The sequence below is a fragment of the Vulpes vulpes genome, chromosome 9 (genome assembly GCF_048418805.1).
Source record: "Vulpes vulpes isolate BD-2025 chromosome 9, VulVul3, whole genome shotgun sequence".
NCBI classification, from domain to species: Eukaryota; Metazoa; Chordata; class Mammalia; order Carnivora; family Canidae; genus Vulpes; species Vulpes vulpes.
The window spans coordinates 84,787,284-84,802,356 of record NC_132788.1 but is presented as its reverse complement, the minus strand read 5'-3'; the positions used below and the strand labels follow the sequence as shown (position 1 = coordinate 84,802,356).

Here is a 15,073-nt window from a genome sequence, read left to right as displayed (position 1 = left end):
ATGAACATATTTGTAAAATGCATCTTTGAAAGGATTAAGTGAAGTGAGCTGATATTTATTACCAGTTGGTTTTAAAATATATAAATGCTCTTCTTTTGTCAGAAAAAGTTAAGTTAGATCCCAGTAGCCATTTTTTTAACCTAACTATCCCTAACCTAAAGCCAGTTAGTTTTGACTCAAGAAGGCTACAAAAAATGGGATACTTGCATGCAAAAAAACAAAACAAAACAAACAAACAAACAAAAACAAAACCAAACAAGCAAAAAAACGAGGTTGTACCCTTACCCTATGCTACATTAAGAGAAAGGAAGAAAGAAAGAAAGAAAGAAAGAAAGAAAGAAAGAAAGAAAGAAAGAAAGAACTCAAAATGGATCAAAGACCTAAGCATAAAATGTGAAATTATAAAACTGTTTTGGAAGAAAACATAGAGGAAGAACTTCATGTCACTGGATTTGACAGTGATTTCTTGGGTATGATGCTAAAAGCACAGGCAACAAAGTTAAAGGACAAATTAGACAACATCAAAATTTAAAATATATGTGCATCAAAGGAAATGATCAACTGAAAAAGCAACCTATGGAAGGAGAAGAAATATTTGCAAATCATCTCTCTAATAATGTGTATATTTACAATATACAAAGAACTTCTACAACTCAGCAACAACAACAAAGTCACTCAGTTTAAAAATGGGCAAAAGATTTGATGAAAAGATCTACAAATGGCCAATAAGTGCATGAAAAGTTGCTCAACGTCACTAATCATTAGGGAATTGCAATTCAAAATCTCAATGGCTTTTTCGCAATGGGTTTGCCACCAGAACACAGGTGTCATGAGAACCACTGCTAAATGTAAACCAAAATGGGAAAGGAAAAGACTCACATCAACATCGTCATCATTGGACACATAGATTTGGGCAAGTCTACCACTACTGGCCATCTGATCTACAGATGTGGTGGGATTGACAAAAGAACTATTGAAAAATTTGAGAAGCAGGCTGCTGAGATGGGAGCCTTTTCCCAGTATGCCTGGGTCTTGGATAAACTGAAAATTGAACATGAACGTGGTATCACCATTGATATCTCCCTGTGGAAATTCAAGACCAGCAAGTATTATATGACCATCATTGATGCCCCAGGACACAGAGACTTTATCAAAAACATGATTACAGGCACATCTCAGGCTGACTGTGCTGTCCTGAGTGTTGCTGCTGGTGTTGGTGAATTTGAAGCAGGTATCTCCAAGAATGGGCAGACCCGTGAGCATGCCCTTCTGGCTTACACACTGGGTGTAAAACAACGAATTGTTGGTGTTAACTAAATGGATTCCACTGAACCACCCTATAGCCAGAAGAGATACAAGGAAATCGTTAAGGAAGTCAGCACCTACATTAAGCTCTGGATTGCATTCTGCCACCAACTTGTCCAACTGATAAGCCCTTGCATCTGCCTCTCCAGGATGTGTACAAAATTGGTGGTATTGGTACTGTCCCAGTGGGTCGAGTGGAGACTGGTGTTCTTAAGCCTGGTATGGTGGTAACCTTTGCTCCAGTCAATGTTAGAACTGAAGTAAAGTCTTTGGAAATGCACCACGAGGCTTTGAGTGAGGCTCTTCCTGGGGACAATGTAGGCTTTAATGTCAAGAACGTATCTGTCAAAGATGTTCGTCATGGCATTGTGGCTGGTGACAGCAAAAATGACCCATCAATGGAAGCAGCTGGCTTCACGGCTCAGGTGATTATCCTGAAACATTCAGGCCAAATCAATGCTGGATATGCACCTGTGCTGGATTGTCACACAGCTCACATTGCTTGCAAGTTTGCTGAGCTAAAGGAGAACATAGATCATTGTTCCTGGAGAAAAGCTGGAAGATGGTCCCAAGTTCTTGAAATCTGGGAATGCTGCTATTGTTGATATGGTTCTTGGCAAACCAATGCATGTTGAGAGCTTCTCTGACTATCCTCCTCTGGCCATTTTGCTGTTTGTGACCTGAGACAGACGGTTGCTGTGGGTGTCATCAAAGCAGTGGACAAGAAGGCAGCTGGATCTGGCAAAGTCACCAAGTCTGCCCAGAAAGCTCAGAAGCTTAAATGAATATTATCCCCAATACCTGCCACCCCAGTCTTAATCAGTGGTGGAAGAACGGTCTCAGAACTGTTTGTGTCAATTGGCCATTTAAGTTTAATAGTAAAAGCCTGGTTAATGATAACAATACACTGTAAAACCTTCAGAAGGAAAGGAGAATGTTTTGTGGACGATTTGTGTGTGTGTGTGTGTGTGTGTGTGTGTTGCAGTTTTAAGTTATTAGTTTTTAAAATAAGTACTTTTTAATGGAAACAACTTAACCAAAAATCTGTCACAGAATTTTGAGACCCATTAAAACAAAAGTTTAATGAGAAAAACAAAACAAAACAAAACAAAACCTCAATGAACTATCCCCTCACACCCATTAGGATAGCTCATATCCAAAACACATAAAATTACAAGTGTTGATGAGAATGTGGAAAAATTAGAACCCATGTGCATTATTGATGGCAATATAAAATGGTGTAGCAACTATGGAAAACAGTATTCAGTTCTCAAAAAATTAGTATAGAATTACTGTATTATTCACTTCTGAGTATATATTCAAAAAAATTGAAAACAAGATCTTGAAGAGATATTTTTACACATATGTTCTTAACAACATTATTCACTATATTAAAAAATGGATCAACCCAAGTGTCCATGGATGGATGGATGAATGGATAAACAAAATGTGATATATACAATCAATGGAATATTGTTCAGCCTTAAAAATAAGGAAATTCTGACACATGCCACAACGCGATGAACCTTGAGGATATTATGCTATATGAAATAAGCGAATAACACACACAAATACTATATGATTCTACCTATGAAGAATATAGACCAGTCAAAATCATAGAATCAGAAAGTAGAATGAAGGTAGCTAAGGAATGGGTAGAGTAGGGAGATGTTGGAAGTTTTGTTTAATAAGTATAGAGTTTCAGTTTTGTAAGATAAAAAAGTTCTGGAGATTGTACAACAATATGAATATACTTAAAAATACTGAACTGGACACTTAAAAATGCTTAAGATGATAAATTTTATGGGTTTTTTTTTTTTACCACAATTAAAAACATTTTTGTGGGAAGAGGGGGACTGATTAAGAAAAAATGTCTAAAAAAAGGCTCCTTAGAAACAGCTTGAGAGTGCTGGTATTAATAATTGTGCATGTGTGCATGCATGCATGTGTGTGTGTGCATGCTCAGGCATGTCTATTTTACCTGAATTATTTAAAGTTAATGTACAGGCATCGTAACACATTACTGCTAAATACATAGCATAATAGCAAGTATCTCCTAAGAACAAGGATAATCTGCTACATACCATTTTATGCCATGACCCTACATGGATGCTATACCTCAATATCATTATCACATTCAAGAAATTTAATATTAAATAGTGTATTTTGATATATAGCCTATATTCATATTTTTCCAGTTCTCCTAACAATTGTTTTTTTCCACATAGGATCAGTTAAGGATCATACTTTGAATTTAGTTATAATGTAATTATAGTCTCCTTTAATTTAAAAGAATTGGAGTATTTAAAGATATTGGCATTTTGGATAGTTCACACTAGTTGTTTTGTAGAATGTTGCTCAATATGGGTTTGTCTGATTGTTTTCTCATGACTAAATTAAACATTTAGGGCAGGGCAGCCCCGGTGGCTCAGCGGTTTAGTGTTGCCTTCAGCCTAGGGCATGATCCTGGAGACCCAGGATTGAGTCCCATGTCGGGCTCCCTGCATGGGGCCTGCTTCTCCCTCTGCCTGTGTCTCTGCCCCTCTCTCTCTCTCTCTGTCTGTCATGAAGAAATAAAAAAAATCTTAAAAAAAAAAAAAACTTTTAGGGCAAAAATCACTACATGAGTGATATAATGCATCACTTTTAGAGATAAATAATATCAGTTTGTCCCATTGTTGTGATGTCAAGATTGATTATTTGGTTAAAGTGGTGAGGAGATTTCTCTGTTGAGTTTTTTTTTATTTGTTTCTGATTAGAAAAGGCATATATACTTAGTTTAGAAAACTTGAAAAATGCAAAAGGAAAATCATTACACAGTAATAAACATTGTTAATGTTTTGTGTATATCCTTAAACAATTTTCTATTGTTCAACATATAGTTATTCCAATTTTTTGCTATTTAAAATTTTTGTTTTTGTAAATAACCCAGTAGTGAACATCATTGTCCCTCTTCAGATCTTTGTCCTAATTTTAAAAAATTATTTCTGTAGGATTTCTAAGAAGTCAATTGTTTGGTTGAAAGGTATTTATTTTCTAGAATGTTTCACATTTTCTAATACTATATTCTCTCTGAGATTTTTATTTAAGTATATAGTACTCAAAAATTTCTCATCAAATGTAAATTCTGCTTTTTCAACAAAAATATTAGTTTAAGAACCTGGTAGAGAGAGACTAGCTATCCTCATTCTATGCGCCTAGTAGAGAAGGTCTTAATTGTCTTAATCCAGTCTATGGCAAAGTGTTTTTTTTGTTTGTTTGTTTGTTTTTAAAGGCTTATTTATCTTTAGAGAGACAGCATGAACATGGGCAAGCCAGGGCAAGAGGCAGGGAGGGGCAGAGGGAGAGAATCTTTCCAGCAGACTCCCTGCTGAGTGAGGAGCCCTCTCCTAGGAAGAGCTCAGTTCTACAACTGATGAGATCATGACTTGAGCTAAAACCAAGAGTTGGATTGCTTAACCAACTGAGCCACCCAGGCGCCCCTGTGGTAAGGTTTTTCTGAAGTCACATATCCACAGGTAATCCAATCAGCTAAAGACAGGGAAAATAGGGTATTGGATGAAAACAGCACTGCTAAGTGAACAGATTTTTCTGAAGTGATAAAAATATTTGTCATTTTTAGTGTGTTTAACACTTGGTTTAAAGAAAAAACACTCTTCCTCAATGTGTTTTTGTATTTGGCACATGCATTCATTAAAGTGTCATTTCCTTCATGTTTTCTACGACAGTTCAGGTCAAAATAATTTCTGATCCTCAATTATGTAGTAATATTTCTACTTACTGTACAAATATGATCTTGTCCCTTTACTGCTTACGTGATTTTTAGTGATTTTTTATTGCTATTGAGGCAAAGGTGCAGCTTACAAAGCCCTGCGTGGTGGTTGAATGGATGTGCAACATAAGGAAAAGGGAGGATTTAAGGATCCTGTCAGCTTATTGCTTAGATAACTGGGTGAATGGTGAGGTCATACATGAGGAAGAGTATATTCTGAATTAAATTAAGATGAACTAAATGAGGAACCTGTGGGACATATAATTAGAGCTATTGAATAGGCAGTTGAGTATGTGGTTCTAAAGCCCAAAATGGAGATTTGGACTAGAGATATAGAATCAGGAGTTATCAAAATACAGATGGTAAAGACTCTGAGATAGTGGAATAGAAAAACCAGAGAGACTCTAGAGTGAGAAGAAAAGAAATCTTGGCCAGAAATGACATGTAAGAAAATGGGTAAAGGATCAAGAGAGAGCAGTCAAAAAAGTAGGAGAAAGACCACACGTATCTGGTGACTCTTATGCCAATGGTGTAAAGGTCTTTCAAGAAAGGAATAGGTCAGCAAATGCCTACAGTTCTAAGGTGTCAAATAAGATAAGGCTTGAAAAGTAACATAGAGATCAGCAGTGACCTCTGCAAGATTACTTTGTTGGAGCCATTCAGAAAGAAGACAGATTACCCTAGACTGAGGAGTGATTGGCAAGAAAAGTGCTGACAGCAAGAAAATTGGTAATGAAAGGGAATAGAGAAACTTTAATAACTAGTGCTAGGCAGTTTACAGAGTTTTTAATTATTATTTGTTCCCAATGCGAAAGACTTGGATTTTGAACATATAGAGGAGAGAGATAATCATCAGGAGATCCCTGAAAAGGAAGAAGTAAATGAGATTTAGCACAGAGGTAGAAGGATTATGCTTAGACAGGAAGAGAAGTGTATGATCCATTTTATTTTTTTTTTGTTTTATTATTTTTAAAGAAGGTTTATTTATTTTGTGGGGAGAAAGAGAACACAGTGGAGGAGGGACAGAGGAAGAAGGAGAGAAAGAATCTCAAGCAGACTCCCCACTGAACAGTCTGACACCTCTCAGGACCCTGAGATCATGACTTGAGCTGAAGTCAAGAGTCAGACACTTAACTGACTGAGTCACCCAGGCACCCCTGTATGATCCATTTTAATGAAAGACAATGTATAATTCATAAAGAAGCAACCATGTAGACTCTTACTACATTTTCCTAGATTATTTGAAATTTAATTTTATATTCTTGAATGAAATTTTAGTATGCAGACTCTTTTGAAGGTTACAATTATAAAATACCTTTCCACCAGTATGAATAAAAGCAAAATAGGTGTTTTTTTGTTTGTTTGTTTTGTTTTGTTTTGTTTTTTGGTCTGTGAGAGCCTTAAGTTAATGTAGTTTAGTTGAATATTGGAGACTGGTTATACAGACTGTAAATGACTTTTTTTTTGTTCCAGTGTTATGAATAGGAATGTATATGTGGTGAACTTTAGAAGAAATGTTCTTCTGCCATAGTTCTATGAAACTATAGGATAATTTACAATTGAAGGCAAAAGTGAAAATTTTAATGCAGAGAGTTACAAAGGGTCAAAATTCTGCAGCAATTTAATCTTCAAATCAAAGGACAGAGGACAAAATGTATTTGTTACTATAAGTCTGTTAGGAAACTTACCTTTTTCATGCTTTGTCAAAAAACCTTAAACATTCACAGTTTAAAAATAGCCTATTTTATTGTTTTATAAAGCAGATTATGATTTACTTTTATGAGTTTGGTCACTGTTAGCATTGGAGAGAACATTGCATAAGTACCCTGTTATGAAGATGGTTTTACTCATGAACCAGATCATAATGTTAAAAAACAAACAAAAACCAGATTATGGTATCCAAAGTTTTGGATCTTGATGGTGTTTGAACTGATTTGGTGACCATGTTATTTGGTATTATATTACTATTTTGTATAATAGGAATTTTGCTTAATTGAGTATATTTCCCAAGTCAGAAGTTACTAATTTACACATTTGTTCTATCAGCACTCTTTTTGTTTAAAGTGCTTGAACACCAAACTGAAATTGGCTAAAACAGTAAGTAGTTATTAGTTTATGTAATTTAGCTACTCAGAGTAGATCCAGCTGTACCCAGAACTCCCAAAGCATTGCCAGATTTTTTTCTCTATATTCTTTCCTCTAAGTTAGCTCAATCCCTAGGCTAGCTCTCCTTGGGTTTACAAAATGGCTACAGCTTTCTCAATCTCATATCCTTATATCAAAGTGGAACATTCTGAGCCAAAGTCCTTAAATTCACCTTCATTTGCATCGACTGGGGTCATATTGCCTATCTCTACCAACCACAGTAGTCAGATAAATGTACATCTTAATTGGCTTAAGACTCAATTGTGTCTAGTTTTAAACCAATCATTGCAACTAAGGAAATGAGATATGTTGATTGACTTGGAATGGAATCTCACCCAAACTCAGGCTGGGAAGGTGGAGGGATTGTTTTCAAAGGAAACTCTGGGTCCTCTTATAAGAAGTGTTGGGATAGATGTTGGGTAGCCAAAAGCAGATGTCCACTATAGTGTTGTCATGTATGTGGTGATTTTGTAGAAATTACAAATATTTTTTATTCAAAGTATGATGAATAATTTAATATAAAAGTTTCTCTACTATTCTTTAAATGATTAAATGTACATATGTTTAATCTAAATGTCATAGGTGTTACTGCCCATTTAATTATTCCAGGTTTCACATTAACTCTTAGATTCTCTAGGACCCTATCTGCATAGACACAGGAAATCCAATATGTTATTGGATGATCATGTAGTTTCCAGGATCTTTAGGGGAATACTAGGTATTTAGGAATCACTTTGGAAGTAATTACTTGGCTGCACTATTCCTTAGACCCAAAATTTTTATGAAGGATTCCATTTCATTGCCACTATTGCCACTAAATATCTGCCATTTTTGAAGCTGTTGAAATTAGACTATAACTACCTTAGCTAATGTTGTCACCAGTAAGAAAGAGACATTGGGGAGTTGGCGTACTACTCACAGCTAGGTCTTGGTGGGTCATTATGCATGAATAATTTCACAGAATACCAATATCAGATAAGAGTACTCTGTGACTGTGATAGATCAAATACAAAAACAATGGATTAAATAAAATAAAATAAACAAAAACAATGGATTAATATACAACCATGTCTGAACACAAACACATGAACATGGTCCAAACCATGGAGGTGAACAAACATATCCTGGCTAATGTGAGTTACAGCTCTCTCTTTGCCACTTAAGCTAAGCTTTACCTGATTCCTCCTGTTATATAGATAAGATTTATTAATATTCCCAACTGCTGAATTACTTCTGCTTTCTGACAGGATCCAATCCCAAATAAGGCCGTGCTTCCCTAAACTCTCCCCCACATCAGCTAATATAAGCCCAAATTCTAAAATAAATTTTAATACCCTCTTACCGAGATGCCCATGTTTCCCAGTGGTATGTTTTTCTCCCTGTTTGTAATAAATAAGGAACCCAACTTGTTCAATTACTGATATGTTCCTGATGTTCTTTAGCTCTTGGGAATTGACACCAGTAAATCTAGAACTCTATATTCATTCATAGGAAGCAGATAGAAAGTTTGTAATAAATTCTACTCAATTGCCAGAATTGGAGGTAGGGGAGTCTTAAGTTACTTGGGCCCCAGTGTTCAGTGGTTAGCAATAATGATTTTTTTGCTCAAATTCTGAACCTAGTCAAGCCCTAACTTTGAAGCCAAGACTCCCAAGTAGAACTATTTCAGTAGAGTCACCTACACTGTCTTGCCCCGGGTACCACTTACACTGCTTGTCACCATAACTGTTGATGACTGATTTACTGGTATAGTTCTTCATCTATTCACCCAGGCAAGGATGCTTTTTCAAGATAAGAAAAGGTGTTGGGGGTCAAGAGGGCTCTACATGAAGTTGACTGAGTACTAAAGTGCTCTAATTTTTAAAATTCATACAAATAGCCTCTTTCCACTCTCCCCACCTGCAGACTAATTCCACTGGGGTGGTTGGGTTGGGACAGTTTGGCTATTTGCCATATCTCCAACCAATATCCTGCTACTATTTTGGATGCTGTTACTGGTCTAACTCATTGTATATTATTCCCTTATGGTGGATCCTCTTCTGGCATATCTCCTCCTAAAATCTAACTTTCATTAGGACCCCCAATTCTCTGTCAGTTAGGTATATCTCAACCTCAGTAATGGATAGAGTTTAAATAATTTTTCCTGGAAGGCTTTGGCCCCAGTGCAAACCACAGAATGCAAATGGATAAGTGCATAAGGCAATTTATTCTGCTCCAGTACCCACAAACATCTAATCATAATCCAAACTGACATATGTGGAGAGGAATGTTGTCTAATCCCACTGACCAAAACCATGTGGGCTCCAACTCTACTCAGGTATCCTTTTACAAGCTTTATTTCACTAACAAAAATATGTGCTGCAGAATGGAATTTCCTTATCCCTATTACCCTTTCTCATCCTATAGGAGTCAGATATGTTTTTAAGTATATTCATTGAAATTAAGCAATGGGTATATAGTTGATAATATCTCCAAAGGTCCAGTCTGAAGGACTTCACCTCCCTTTTGTTAACACAGGGAAAGGACTTGTCATGGGTACCAGAATGGAGGCATGGGTAGAATTTAGAATGATCTACTCATTCTACTTAAGCTACTCTTCTAGAATGGAGCTTCAGGGAGTTCATAGGGGGTAGGAGAGGCCACAACAAAGATAATTAAAGGGTTTAAGGCAGTAGAAAGGACTCCAACATGCTCATCTTGCATGGTCTTTTGGTATCTAATGTCTTTGTGTGTGTTAAGTTAATAGAAAAGATGTTTCTTACTGTTTACAGACTTCTGTGTATGTGGTTATAGTGCATGCATTATGCATATGTACACATGTATACATAATGATAGTCTTTAAATATACCTTAATCAATTGAAAAACCCTTGAAAAAACAGAAAAGTTCAAAGCAAACATACAAGATAAAGGTTTCTTCACTGATAATTTGGTTAAGACCACCTTTCTTGAAAAGACTTAGGAAGTTTTACAAACTTTGTGAAAGTATTTTAAAATGGTCTTCAGGCATACCTAAAGTATATACTAGTCATATTTATTACAATTGTGTAATACTGTAATTGTGTAATACAATTGTGTAATACTTTATGATTGTGTAAATTTGCTATTCTTTCTTAATATAAAAATTATATTAATTAACCACATTTAACCAGAGATTTAGGGATGTTTGGTTATGTTTTAATACTATGACCCATTTTCCTAATAAAATCCCTAGTATCCCTAGGGGAAGCAAGTTATTTTAATGCACTGACCATAGGACCCTCTGCTATCCCCCCCACAATTCCACCCCCAGTCTTCACATTATTTGAATGTCCTTCAGTTTTAAAACCTTACTGCTCACCTCCACCTTGAAAACTCCTTTGCTGGCTCTTCCTTCTCTCTAATTGGAAGTACTTCTCAAGGCCGAATTATTTATTCATTCAAAAGTAGGTAGTTGAGAGCTACAAGGTGCCAGGCAGTGTGTTAAATATGGAATATAACTGTCAGCAATGCGGTATTTATCTTCTGCTTTCTCTATAATCAAAAGAGCTAAAATTAACAGAATGTGTGTCAGGCCCTATTCTAAGTACTTTATGTTTATTCTTTTTTATAATCCTGACAACCATCCTAAGAGGTAGTTTTAATTTAATCTCTATTTTACAAGTTTAATTTAACCCCTATTTTACAAATACACAGAGTAGGACAGAGGGTAAGCAAGCTGCTCAAAGTAATACAGTAAAGGGTAAGCCCATACTAGGATACCTATACTGCTCTTCTGAAAAACACCATAAAAGAGATACAAATTAGGTTTTTTTTTTTGGAGGATATGACATCTCTTGTAGAGTGGATGAAATTTGTAAATGTGGATATGAGCATGGGCATGAGACCGTAGAATGAAAGATACCATTTACATATAATATGTAAGTATCAAAATATATTTACTCAAATATATTTACTCAAAACAAAATCATAATCTCTTTTTGGCTACTGCTGTCATCCATTAGCTTTATTTGGTATATCTAAAATATTTAAGAGATATTCTGTGATTCAGATTCAAAGAAGTTTGAGTGATGCCATGCTGTATTTGCTGGGGTGCATGGTAGGAAATGCACAAGCATTGGTACCGTCCTCCACTGCTGTCTTTGGTCTCTTCCCAATCCTACACTTTCTCTGTTGGCCTGACAAGTTGCTAAACATAATCTTTCAAATGGATAATAATGGATAATGCACTTAGCTAAATTAAAATTAATTATAGCTATATTTAGATAATAAATGGTTCTATTGAAAATAGGACTCATTTCTATAGAACAAAAATTTAATCTCTGTGTAATATTGCTTGGGGAATCTGGTATTCTCCTGATATAGAATTAGAATTAAGTTACTTAATACTTATTGAATTATTTTAGCTTTTGAATTTTCTCTCCCCACTTCTTTGTTCCATTTGTTTATCTCCTTGGTTGACTTGTTTTTTTTTTCCCCAATCCTTGTATTTTTCACAGTAATATTCCTTTTAATACCTGTAAGCTAAAATGTAAACACTACACAGCAAATATGTCTGCAAAAGGACTTTAGCAGCTTTGTTTTCTGTTTATTTGCTTGTTTTGGAAATAGTTCTGTAGTTTGCTGAAAAGCAATCCTGTTGATGAATAGTAGAACCAGTATTGGAATTACAATTTTCTTTAAAAGTATAACATATAATCTTAGGTGAACTTTTTAATATGTAAGAACATGTAGGTATTGTCATAAATAAGGTTAACGTAATAAAATAAAAAGTTTACACATCTTAATTTTTATGTCAGGTTGAAATATACCAATAAAAATGCTGTTGTTGCTCTAACAAACCACTGTTTTGCTATCTTCAACCAAAATGTAGATTGTTATAGGTAACTAGTCTCCTATTTTTACTTCAAATAGTTGAACTTTGCTGCAACATGCTGAGAACTGAATAGCTCTAAGTTAGAAGATTCTTTGGTGCATAACAAATATTCAGTGTATGATATTGAGAATCATTTCTTTTTTTTTAAATTTTTTAAAAATTTATTTATGATAGTCACACAGAGAGAGAGAGAGAGAGAGGCAGAGGCATAGGCAGAGGGAGAAGCAGGCTCCATGCACCAGGAGCCCGATGTGGGATTCGATCCCAGGTCTCCAGGATCGTGCCCTGGGCCAAAGACAAAGGCTAAACTGCTGTGCCACCCAGGGATCCCCCTGAGAATCATTTCTATGTAAGAAATCCCATGGATGCATTTTGGCTCTTTTTCTGTAACAAATCACTTAAATTTGAGATCACTTTTATAAATATGAATAAGTATGGTATACAAGTCCTGTGTATTATAATACAAATTTTAAATGTTTGAATGTATTGGAATCTGCAACTTTTCTAGTTGATTATTGGGATAATAGCATCATTTATTCAGATGTTAGAACCTTATAGATAAGTAGGAAAGATGATAGAAATTTACGTAGACTTAGATTGGCAGGTAAGAATTGTGCCATACTTTGTCTTAAAAAGGGTATTTTTTTATTGAAGTTCGATTTGCCAACATATAGGATAACACCCAGTGTTCATCCCATCAAGTGTTCTCCTCAGTGCCCATCACCCAGTTACCCCTCCCCCGCCCACATCCCCTTCCACTACCAAAAGGAATATTTTTTTTCCTAATTTTTTGGAGTCAAGTCTATGAAAACAAAGTTTTCCTTTGTATGTTATGGCCTCCTTAAAGGTATTTAATGAGTCAAAAGGGCTAGAATTGTAAGATAGTATAATTGTAAATAATTGTAAAATAGTCGTCATTTTCGTCAACTGAGGCTATGCAGCCATAGCAAAACAATCCTTAAATCTTAGAAGCTTGAAACAATAAAGGTTCATTTCCTGGTCTTTTAGCCCATCTCCCATTGGTCAGATGTAACTCAGTTTGATGTTGTCTTCATTCTGGCGCCCATGCTGAGAGAGCAGCTTCTACCTACAACATTGCCAGTCACATGGTGAAAGCAAGTGAAGAATGCAGTAGAATGACACAATGGCTCTTAAAGCTTCTGCTTGGAAGTCTCATATCTGGCTTCTCATATTTTGGCCAAAGGAAATCATGGCAAAGCCTGATGTCATGAAGAAGCACCAAATATTTTGAACAATAATATAATATAAGTCACCATACTCTTCCCTCTTGGTCACAAATATTCGTTTCCTTCCCTTTTGCAAGGGAAGGAAATTATAAAACCAATTCATTCTATACCCAAGGTAGACAATGCAATAGTCCCATCCAATCACTATAGTATAAGGCTCAAGATTCAAGATACTACAATAGCTTCCCTATAAAGCTTGCGTGTAACTCCTTTACTTTGGGGATTGTGAACTGAAAAAGGCAAATTTTCTACTCTCCTTAAATACAAACAAAGATGGAACACAGATGAGTGCTGCAATGAGTATTCCCATTCCTGAAAGGAAAATAATGGGAAACATAGTAGTCATTAGTTTTCTCATTAGAGTCTGAAATGCTCCAGTCTTTGCAAGAGCTTTTTACCCTACCAATGAGAAATATCCCTTCATTGGTCATTGTTTCTGCTTTCTAATAATGTTTCTGCTTTCTAATCTTCTCAGTACATTCCCCACTCCTCTCACCTGCTGCCCCAAGGCTATCTGCTTACCTTCCTTTTTATCATCCTTCCTGGATAGTCTAAAGAGGGCACTGGAGAATATGACTGGAGAATGTGCCTTCCCTAGATGCTATCTATCTTCCTCAGTGTGCTACTGAGTCAACTAACTCAGGAACCCACCCTATCTCTGGACTGTTTTTTATATAAGGTAATGACATATACTTTTATTAATGCCAGTGTGATTGAGGTTTCTCTTACATGCAGCAGAAAACATTCTAATTTATAAAAACTTAGTGTCATATTGTTCTGAAATAAACAGAACTCTGAAAAATAAGTTTTTTCAAGCTGGACTATAACTGCATCAAACTGATTATTAAGAAACTCTAAAATGGAAACTGCTTCTGAAATTCTTTTCAAGTATTATTTTAATATGAAAAGATAAAGACTTTTAGCTGTCACAAACAAATGGACAAACTATTACCATTATGACATCATAACTTGATGTTTTATTATTTAAGACTCATGATCTTGATTATCATGGTACAAAGATTATTCAATAGGGAAAGAATAATATTTTGAACAAATGCTTCTGAAACTACTGGATATCCACATGCTAAAGAATAAAGTTGTAAAAAAAAAAAAAGAATAAAGTTGTATTCCTATCTCACCCCATATTCAAAAATTAACTCACATTGGATCAAAGACATAAATGTAATGGCTAAAACTACAAAATTTTTAGAAGAAATCATATGTGTAAAGCATCATGATCTTGGATTAAGCAATGGTTGGCTAGGTATATCACCAAAAGTACAAGCCACAAAAGAAAGAAATGGATAATTAGACCATAAAAGTGGAAAAAAAATTCTGCTTCAAAAGACATAATCAAGAAAATGAAAAATCAAAAATATGGAAGAAAATATTTAGAAATTATCTGATAAAAGACTCATATCCAGCATGTTTAAAACATTATTCCTAACTAACAATAAAAAGATATATAACCCAATTTAAAAATGAGCAAATGATTCAAATAAGATTTCTCCAAATAAGATATACAAATGACCAACATGCATATGAAAGGATGTTCAACATCCTTAGCCACTGGAGAAAAATCAAACCCATGATGATATACCACTTCATGCCCACTAAAATGGCTATAATTTTAAAAAGACAAATGGTGAGGATGTGGAGAAATTGCAACCTTCATACACAGATGATGGGAATGTAAAATAGTGCAGCTTTTGAAAAACAGTTTGGTAGTTCCCCTAAAGATTAAATGTAGA

General features: G+C 35.2%; 1 pseudogene; it reads left to right on the top strand.

The window, feature by feature from the left end:
* The first annotated feature begins 854 nt into the window (after window positions 1-854).
* Window positions 855-2,242, top strand: LOC112913239 (elongation factor 1-alpha 1-like; annotated as a pseudogene).
* Window positions 2,243-15,073: the final 12,831 nt, after the last annotated feature.